The 9,885-nt window shown below is 40.0% G+C and overlaps 1 protein-coding gene across 1 annotated transcript in view; it reads left to right on the top strand.

Moving 5' to 3' along the window:
• The first annotated feature begins 2,124 nt into the window (after positions 1-2,124).
• Positions 2,125-9,885, top strand: part of ANKRD44 (ankyrin repeat domain 44) — a 158,558-nt gene continuing 150,797 nt past the window's right edge. Inside the window, exon 1 of the mRNA XM_075756240.1 lies at positions 2,125-2,196. The gene's annotated coding sequence lies outside the window, so the exon portion shown is untranslated. The remainder of the gene's footprint in view (positions 2,197-9,885) is intronic.

The raw sequence follows: 9,885 nt of genomic DNA, 5'->3' as shown, positions 1-9,885 counted from the left end.
GTTTAATTGCTTGTTGTAGTTATTGCTTCATCTGCAGTATCCTGCTTGTGGGGACGGATTAGCTTGTTAAATTTTCGGAAGTTAAGCAGTTCATTATCAATAGTGTGTGTAAAATCAGTTGGCAAATTATGCATATTGATCACATTTGGCATGTCTTTTAGCATGTATGGTTGTATAAAGATAAGTAATATTTATAGGCTGTGCTATAAGTCATATAAAGAGCTAGGAAAGTAATGTCCCCAACACCTGAGATGAAGCAATTTCTAAGTGTGTGTGTGACATAGGAAATGCTTCAGCTTGAGATAAGAAAAGCATTTTATTTCCTCAGTCGCTTTTGTCCATCTGTGTGTGTACTAAAAGAAAAAAGGTCTTTATCTGACAGTCAACCACATAAAACACAAGGCTAAATCATTCTGGTAGCATTGTACATTATCTTACATTTGTAAGATAAAAGGTAGTAGGTGGCTGTCAGGCATGTTGTTCTTAGAGTCCTTGATTCAAATTGAGTGATTAATTTCCATCTTGCCAAGTTCAATGCAGTGTTGTTAGCTGACTGCTCTCTGCTGTTTCACATAAACGTGCTTTTTTTTTGTTTTAAGCTGTTCAGCATATAAGAAAATTCCACCCTACCTTTCAAGGCCTAAGTTTTTGTTAGGGACTTGGCGTACGTAAGGACAACTTGGGACCCTTTTGTTTATGAACGTACTGGTTTGTTAGGAACTGAAAGAAGTGACCTTTTTCAGCAGTGTGCTTTATTCTAAAATTCTTTAGGTGAAAACAGCAGGAACTTCTTGAGGTCTTTATTACTGAACTGTTCCCTTGGAGGGTAATGTGCATTCTAGTCTATTTGTAGTGCTTTCTGATGTAATAATATTGTTTGTATTACAGATGGCCTTAGGGTGGAGGGCTGAAAAAATCCTCTGAGAGTTGAGAAACTAGCCAAAAGAGAGCTCTGAAACAGGTAGGAATGGATGATGGCTCCTGACTTCTAGATGTGTCTTAGCAAAACAGGTACTCTATAAACAAGTCAAATTGTAAAAATTTTCTAGTAAGATGGAGGGGGAGAGCAACTTCAGCTTGTTCTCTTTTTTTTTTTATCTTTCAAGCTCATCCCTTTAATTCTCAAACGTCTTTTCCTAAATCTTTTCAAGGAAGATACAAACTTTTCTGAGAAAAGAGGGAAAGTGGAAGGAGATCTGTTTGATGAAACAGAATTGTACGTAAAATTGCAGTGTTTGGGTTTTTTGCTGTCCCAAGTGTCTGATATGAGATCTGGTTTGAAACAGCAGTATTGAAGCGCAATTCTTTGTGTGGTGTCATCAGTAGGCTTTTTTTTTTCCTTCCTGGGACCTTTGTGCATCTCTGGAACTCTTGTGTAAAAAGGCCATCTCTGGGTCATATATTGTATGATGGGACTTTCTAGGAGCCTACACCAGCTCTTAAAGAATTAGCAACCATACCAAGTTATATTTAGCACAGGCAGATGAAGGGGACAGTATCCAAGAATACTGACTTCCATTTTTCTTCTGCCCAAGGGCAAAAAGTTTTGGGGAAGGAAATAAAGTTACTATCTAGATACACTAGTATGACACCTGGCCATCTGTAGATAGACATTTCTTTTCCAGTACAAATTAATAATAAATGGGAAAATGATACTCTTGAGGCTGTGGCTGGTGCTAGCTTGCAGATTTCTGATTGAGGACAACAAAGGGAAAAGTGTTAAAATGAATGGAAAGATTGGGTCACTGCCCAATTTGTTTAAATTCCATTAATGAATAATTAATTGTCATTAATATAGAAAAATAGACTAGACTAGAACAAAAGATCTACTGCTGTTTTGCTGCTTTTTATAAAATGACACATGCATTCAGCTTGGCCACTGAGATGTTTGCCTTGCTACGGAATTACTGTGTGGTGTTGGGTAAATACAGGTGCAAGCACAAAATCTGAATGTCCAGAGAGTCTCTTATTTTCCTTACTAGGTTTCTTTGTAAAGGGAACCAAGTGCTCCTTCCCAGCTCCACCTCTGCCCCCCAACCCTGCACCCTTCTGGATTTACATATAGCTCCTAACTAATCAGTGAATTGCAAAAAAACCCTCTATAGGCTAAAGCCTCACCGACAGCCCTGATTCTTCTGAACAGGCTCATCCAGTATGCGGAATGAGATGGAGGGACCTATCGGGGGGGAAAAAAAGGTATGTGATTTTCATATTTATTTCAATTACGATGATGCATTTGGAAAGGGGCGGTGAATTAAGAGAGCATAAGCTATACTGCAATAAGCAATACTGCCTTGGGCTTTTCCTAGCTTAGAATATTTGATTTTACAACTTAATATTGTTCTTGATTGTAACTGATTTTTTTGTTTGTTTGTTTGTCTAATGGCAAAAAAGGATGCAGCAGTTGTATATACCAACATTTCCTTACAGTCTAAACTTCTCCATCAGAGCATGCCCCTTTACAGCCTGAGCTGATGGGGCTAAAATTAGCCAAAGCTAGCAGTTATCCTTAAGGTATGCTAATCTTACATGATTGGGAGAAATTTTTTTGTGTGTTTTATCTGAGCTACTTTCTGAGAGCAGCAAAAGATAATGATCTAATGTTGCCTCGATTTTATGTTCACTGAAACCTGCACACTTCCTCATGTGTCTGTATCAGACTTCTTTTTACTCCTGCATGTCTTGGCACGGTAGCTGTGGTGGCAATGGGAGCACTGAAGAGAGATTCTCCCTGCCTTTGTTGCAGTTCCCACCGCAGCAGTTCCTGGATGTGTGAATAATCAGTCACTGCTGGAAAATCCTCACTCTGTTGCTCAGACTGGAGCATGCCAGGTAGAGGGGGGTTTTGAAGCATACGGCTGCCAAACGCTACATTGTTTTGGAGAATACTAGGGAGTACAGTGTACATGTGTATCTATGTTGGCCAGGTTGATACCAGTCTTCCTTGTCCAGCCTGAGCTACGTGGGCTGCTCCTCTGCAAAGTAAAGTGGAGATGGAGCCTGTTCAGTGGCTTTTTACATTCAATTTCTTGATCCTGTGGGAGAGTCATTGTAGGAGATGGAGTTTGTCAAGGTGTTCCTGTCAAGGAAACAGGATGCCAGAAGGTTACTGAAGTGCTAGATTTTCTGTGATGCTGTTTTGTGTGTACCTCCAGAGGGAACACTGGAAAGCTTATTCCAAAGCACAGCAGAACTTTGAGCCCGAATTCCAGCTCAAGGCAGAGTTGAGGAGTTTAAGTTAGTAAATAAAGTTTTGCAAATAACCCTGAAATGCATTGGGAATTGTCATTACAGACATAAGGTAAATTTTAATTTACCTGTTGTCAGAAACCCTGAGATTGCTTCAGGAGTAGCAGTTTTTTCACAAGAACAAAAGTTTGATGCCCACCATAAGGTGTTGAGTTTTTTGACAGAATTTCAAAGAATTATGCAGCAAAGTATGGATGTGATGATTTTTAAGTAAAATTGCATGTAAGAGTCCTTAAAAGTTAGCAAAACAGACTCCCTAGATTTTATTCTTGTCAATGAAGGCATTCTATTTTCTGACAAATAGTTCACTATGAAGTAGCTTCTAACATGTTAAGGAAGGTTGGAGCTTGGTATGGTTGTAATAAACAGAATCGTCTGAGCAATAATGCTAGGAAACCTTAAAGAGTGTGTATCACTTGCATATATTCTGTTCACTAGCTTTACAGACAAACCAAACCAAAGTGCTTTCCTTATAAATTTTACATCCATGTGACTCTGAGATTACATGATACAAGTTTCTTCTCAGTTACTTTTCACAAGTATGTTTCTTAAGGCCACTTTCTTAAACCTTTTGCTGCAATGACCGTTGTGAAATCAAGTTTCAGACAGCATTGTGTTACACTGATTATTCTCCTACACATTTTTCTCCAAGCTAAGCAACGTATTTGCCCTCTATTTAAGCTGCTGTAATGAATATCCTCGTTACTAATAGACTGGGGTGGGACAGGAAACAGCTTTCAAATTTGTGGTTCTCCACCAAACATGGAAAGTGTTGATGTGTGAGTGAAGTGATTGCCTGTTGTTTAACGTACATCTGTGAACCAACTGCAGAATCTCACTCTTTGCCAGTTGATTAAAAAAGGAAGAGGTAAATGTGACGCGCTCTGTGACCCAAAGTACAGATCTGTACATCACTGTGGTGCTGCATGCTGGAGAGCCTTGAGTCTCACCAGTAGTAGCTGAAATAGATTTCTGCTGCCCCTGGCCTCCAGTGCTGGCTCTCCCTCTGGCCCACATGGTTTAAACTGCAGCCTTCCCTGTGCTCCCCTCCCAGTTGTACCACTCAAAACCATTGTGGGGTTTGTTAAGACCTCCCAGAAGCCTGGATAAAGAGATCCGGTGCACCACTGGGTGAGGAATGCCTCTTCCTTACCCAGTTATGCGCAGTCATTCCTAACACCAGCCCCAGACCAAATGTTCTGGAAGTTATAAGTTATTTGCAGGCAAAAGAGCAACAATTGCTTTATGAATTGTGAGTGAATGAGGGAGTAAACGGACTTGATCTGTTTATCCCAAGACTGTATCTTATGGGTCTCAAGTCAATTACTGTGTCCCCTCTTGACAGTGATCATAATTTCAGGTTTTCTGAAAGCTTGCTTGCTTGATGAAAAGAAATTGTTCTTTTGCTTGGTTTTTTTAAGGTGTTCTCCAGGGTCTACATCCATTTATTCACTCTGAATCTCCTGTTCCTCTCACAAGCAGAGACAGTTCGATCACCTTAATATCTAAGTGTTCCTTTCCATTGATAGATAAACATTGCTTTGCTTTATTAGCAATCATCTTCTGCACTGAGCTGGCTAATAAGCTGATTCAATGAGCTGTACAAGTTGTTTCCCCCTCTCCATCCCATTTCCTCTGACGGCTTGTGTTTCTCACTGAAGAATGCTGGTCCTCACTGGTCCTAATGCTTTGTGCTGGGTTTTTATGTTAAAACCATACACAATATAAGCCTCTGAATAGGCTAGCTGTCGTTCGTTGCTGGCTTTTGATTGAGACCAGATGTGATGACTGTTAACCACCCTCGAGTGACAAGGGTCTGAAGTGACTTATTTGCAGCCATTTCTTAGGGAGCTTTAGGAAGAGTGACCTTCAATCCCTGCCTGTCATCCAAAACAGTAGAACAGAACTGTGTTCAAATACAGGGATTTTGCTTTGAAAACCATACATTTTTGTGTCTCAAAGTCTAAGTCTCCAAAGATCTGTGGATCTTGAGCCCAGCTGATAAAAGGAATGGAAATGGCCATTTATTATTTTAGCTAATAAAAGAGGATATTGTATATTAGCTTTTTCACATTCCAAGGCACTAGCAACAAAATGAGGGTTAAAGGCGTCTGATATTCACAATTAAAGAATGGAGCCTTTGTTTTTAGCACAGTATGCAGCTGAGACAGAAGGAATATGCCAGGAAATGAAAACCAGGTGGCTTGGGTTTGAATTTTTAAGACCAAAGAAATGACCTTCAAAAAAGGCTATTTCCTCACTTAATAAAAAGAAGTTAAATGTATACAAAATAATTTAATTATTCTCTGCATTAGTTTGCAGATGTTTCTGTACATGTATCTTATATTTCCACAGAACAAACATGATGATTAATAGATTTGTCTTAAAAACCCTGCTGAGATATAGCTAGAGATTTCTGTAACACTGGGTTCTAAGTCAATTTTTACAAGATTGGAAGGTACATAATATCCAGTGAGAGTGGGCAGAAATTTTTGTCTCACTGCAATATATATTAGACATTCAGCTGCATACAAATATTACTGTTAATGTTGCAGTCATAATACTTCCACTTACTTGATACTACCAATCTTGTCTCAGTACCTAAAAAAACCACCCCAAACAAACAAAAAAACCCCCCAAAACCCAAACAAAAAAACCCCCTCCACACAACACCCTGACATTTAAAAAAAAAAAAAAGTATAAGCAAAATCAAGGGCATAATTGTTTCTTATTCCCTCCTGTTTATTATGATATTTATTGTAAAAGATGTAACCATGGTAACTTAGCATCAGGCATCTGTAAAATAAAATGACAAGTTATCATTTAACACAATTATAATTTTTTTTCCAGGTACAGCTTTCATTTAAACCTTAGAAAACTAGAGACAACACAATGTAAATCAGCTTGGTTTTGTTCTCTTGAAAATGGTGAACACAACTTCGTAGTGACAAGCTGTAGGGTTGTTTTGTTACCCATGCAGCAGTACAACTGTAATTGCCATTAGAGCTTCACCAGCCTGTATTGCAGCTGTCTCCTGCAGTGGCATGCTGTGTCCCAGGCTTTGCTGTTTGCCCAGATGATGCTAGAGAAGTGTATCGGACCGCAGGTGTAAAGCTGCTTCTCCAGCGTCTGCAGCACAGGACCTATTGCTGTGTGCTTTTCTGCAGCAAGAAAATTCATTCATGTGTTGCGACTTAAAGCACTCTCAGGTGGTCTCTGGGAAGCTTTTCTTGCAGCATTCTCCTAGAAACTGGGCTTCCTGCTTAGTATCTAAATTAAGGCTATAGAGGTGCTTGTTGATATGGGTAGTTTTGCCTGTGCTAACTAGCACATTGTTAAACACATTCTACGCTTGTTGGTGTCAAGGCAAAGTGTACTTTTTTAGCGTAGTTGATGCAAAGCCTAGTTTATCTTAATTAGGTAGCGTGTTTCCAAGAACAGTTTTTATTGTCTGCGCTTATACTGCGCTTCAGGATGTTGTTTGAAATGTTCTGCCACCTGCACACAGAGTATGATAGACCTAGGACAGCAGCTGACCAACATTCGTACAAGAATCTCAACCTTACTTTTCCTAAGCTTTTTGCTGACTCTAGTCAGGCTTTCTACTCAAGATGTGAGTGGGCTTCTTGACTTGCTAAGTTTAATAACAAGTCCATCTTTGTCAAAAATGCTTCCCTGCTGCTCATCACCACCCTATTTTTTTTTTTATATTGTTGTTTTGTGTGTAAGGTTTTAGTGGAATGTTCCTGTAGAGTTTACAGTAACAAAGGTGGTTAATTACCAAATGCTGTCATATGCATATCATTTGCTCACTATTTGTAGGAAGTTAGAATTGGTAATTGCATAAGCCTTCGCATGGCTTGTATTAAGATCTTTCTCTGAATCACTGTCTGAAGATGGGAGAATAACTTCCCAATATTAATATGCATACTTTCCAGTACTAATATGCATTTACTTGCCCATGCGCAAGTAAAAAATGCATATGTGCTCCTGGGTGTAGCTTGCTCTTATGACCAGTTACAGTTTCTTTCTATACTTCTTTGTGTTGAGGTAGCTTTTTGGGCATCTCAGTCATTGGAAACAGGCCTGCAGTACAGATTTTTTTGAGTTATTACATTTTCATACGTTGGTTATTCTCTTGGTGTTAGAAATGCAAGTCTGCTGTTCATGACAGCTTGTCAGCTGCCAGCTCTATATCCTTTGTGCTGATGTAATGCCATGTACCACAGTTGTCCACCCTTCAAAAATCTTATTTTTCATGTAGTGTAGGATATACAGTGATTAAAAAAAAAAAAAAAAAGACAAACCACAATGAAAAACAACCAAAAACCCCCAAACTATCAAAACAAAATACAACCACCATCACATTTGCCTTTTAGCTTCTATCACTAGGTGCTTGGATTGCATTTTTTAATTGCTGTCCAAGCAAGGCTTAGAAAGCTTTCTCCAATGTCAGAGAAGAGGCTTCCAGTAAGGGTCTTTGCCGGCACTGCTGTGAGGGATGCCTATGTGATATAGATACTGCCATTTGGGAGATGTTCTGAGACTTCCTGTGCAGTTCAGCTATCAAAGAACTTCCTGAGACATCTGTTAAAGGTTTTACCTCTTTTCTTGCTTCCTTTGGATTTCTTGGGGCCTCCTTGTTACCTACCTCTGGAGTTTTGCTGCTGTGGATTGTATTTCCCCCCCCAAAGGAATTAGCATGCATCTGACTGTAATACTTCTGTTACCATTGCTTGCAAATCATCCCTCTGTGAACACATGCTGTCTTTTTATTTATTCTCCCCTATTTCAGGAGCATGTGCTCTTTCCATTGATAAACAAAAGTTGTAACCCTCAACTCTGCTCAATTCCTTTTTTAACACCACAACTGATGATCTATTATTTTTAACTTTTTACTGTTTAATCTGTTCAATTTTTATATTGTTTTACTCATATGTTTTTTCCTCTGACTGGATCATTTTCTTGTTATATCGCATCCATTTTATATGACTTAAAGTCAAACCAAAACTCTGGTTATCCTAATCAAGATATAAGTCCTGGATTTTGCTTAAAGTACCCGCTACCACTATGTTTAGCTCAAGTGCTTTCTTGTTTACCCCAGAATATATTTCCTGAGGATGGAGAGTTAAGGTCTGGGTCCTTGGTCCTGTGTTACGTAGAATAAGGGTCTTAACAAGCAAACAGCTTTGCTTTTCTGTTTTAATTTAGGGTTAAAATGTGGAGCTGCCTAGCACATCTTGTGTATTGTCTTGTCAAAAGCTTGATTTATGTGCTTGAAACTGGGCAAGTGTGGCTGTAAAGAAGGAGCAGTGCATGGTGGTTAAAGCACAGTAGTGGATACTGGGACTTCCTGCTGTGCCAAAGGATTGTCTTAGTGACTCCATTGCTAAACTTTTCTGGAAGAAAGCAGTTGTGACGCTTCGTATCAGTTCTTGGAAACCAGTGTGAGGGGAGTGAAAGGAATCTTACCATAAATTAGAGGAGAGTTGCTGCCTTCTTCCAAGAGGTGCTGTCAGAGTAGAAGAGGCACTGGCTAAGGCATTGGTCCGAGAAACACAAGAGGAGGAAAATGTATTTGGCATGGAAATTATTAATTTCATCCGCTGTTCTCTTGCACTTTTATCTGTGTACACGTTGTATGTAGTTACTTTGTGAAGATCTGTTTCATTTTAACTACCATGTATCCCTGAAAGTTGACACTTTTAACCCCAGTCTCTACGGAGATGCATCTGTGAGAAGGCGGCATTCATACTGGGAAAACATCGGGCTTGGTGCTGGGTTTAGGGCCTGCAGGAATGAGTGCCAAGGTCTGACCTCTGAGGAGACCAGGACATGTAGGTCTGCAAGCCACAACTGAGCTGGTAAATCCACTCTAAATCCTGTGAGAGTCACTTGAGGCCACCCAGGTCCCTGAGCTCGAGCACCTGGGCTGTATGCAGGAAGGGAGTGCTGTGCCAGCAGTGCTTGCAGTTCCTTCCTCTTCCAGTGATACTGAAGTGGATCGATCTGATTTACTCTCCATCATATTCAAGCAGTCTAAGAAATATTGCAATTTAGTAGCTGTTGAAAAATTAAGCATTTACTTGCATCTGGGGTAAATTATTGCAAAGCATGTTTAGAGTGTGGATTCTCCCCAGCAGTCTGCCCACAAGAAGACATCTGAGAGCCCAGCTGGTGCTATTTACTATGGCAGAACAATGCTTTCCATCCTTCAGGAGGCCAGGTTCCCTTTCCTGTCCTTTGCCTTATTGCTGAGATAAGAATGCTTCTTATAGTGTTTCTTTTTTCATATCAGTTAAACTGAGTTGCTGGAGTGAACTCGGGCCATCTGTCCTGATGCTGGAAAGGAAGACTACAGCCTGCTGTCAGCTATCCTAAGCCGCTAGCAAATCAGCAGTGTGACATGGAGGACTTAGTAAGGAGTCTCATGCTGAATTGCAGACCATCGTGATTAAAACCAGTCTGCCCTACTTGGCATACTGATTCAAGATGTTGCTGTTTAGTGGGGAGCATTCTAGTAATACAGGCGTAGCTTTTCCTGCTTCTCTGACTGTGTCCTCTTCCCCGCTTCCACTAAGGGGGTTTGAATGTGTAACATACAGTTTGGAAAATTAGTTTCCTGCATAGTCAACA

Source organism: Balearica regulorum, chromosome 6, assembly GCF_011004875.1.
Source record: "Balearica regulorum gibbericeps isolate bBalReg1 chromosome 6, bBalReg1.pri, whole genome shotgun sequence".
Lineage (NCBI taxonomy): Eukaryota > Metazoa > Chordata > Aves > Gruiformes > Gruidae > Balearica > Balearica regulorum.
Note: the sequence above shows the minus strand (reverse complement) of the source record. Positions and strands in the feature narration are given on the sequence as shown.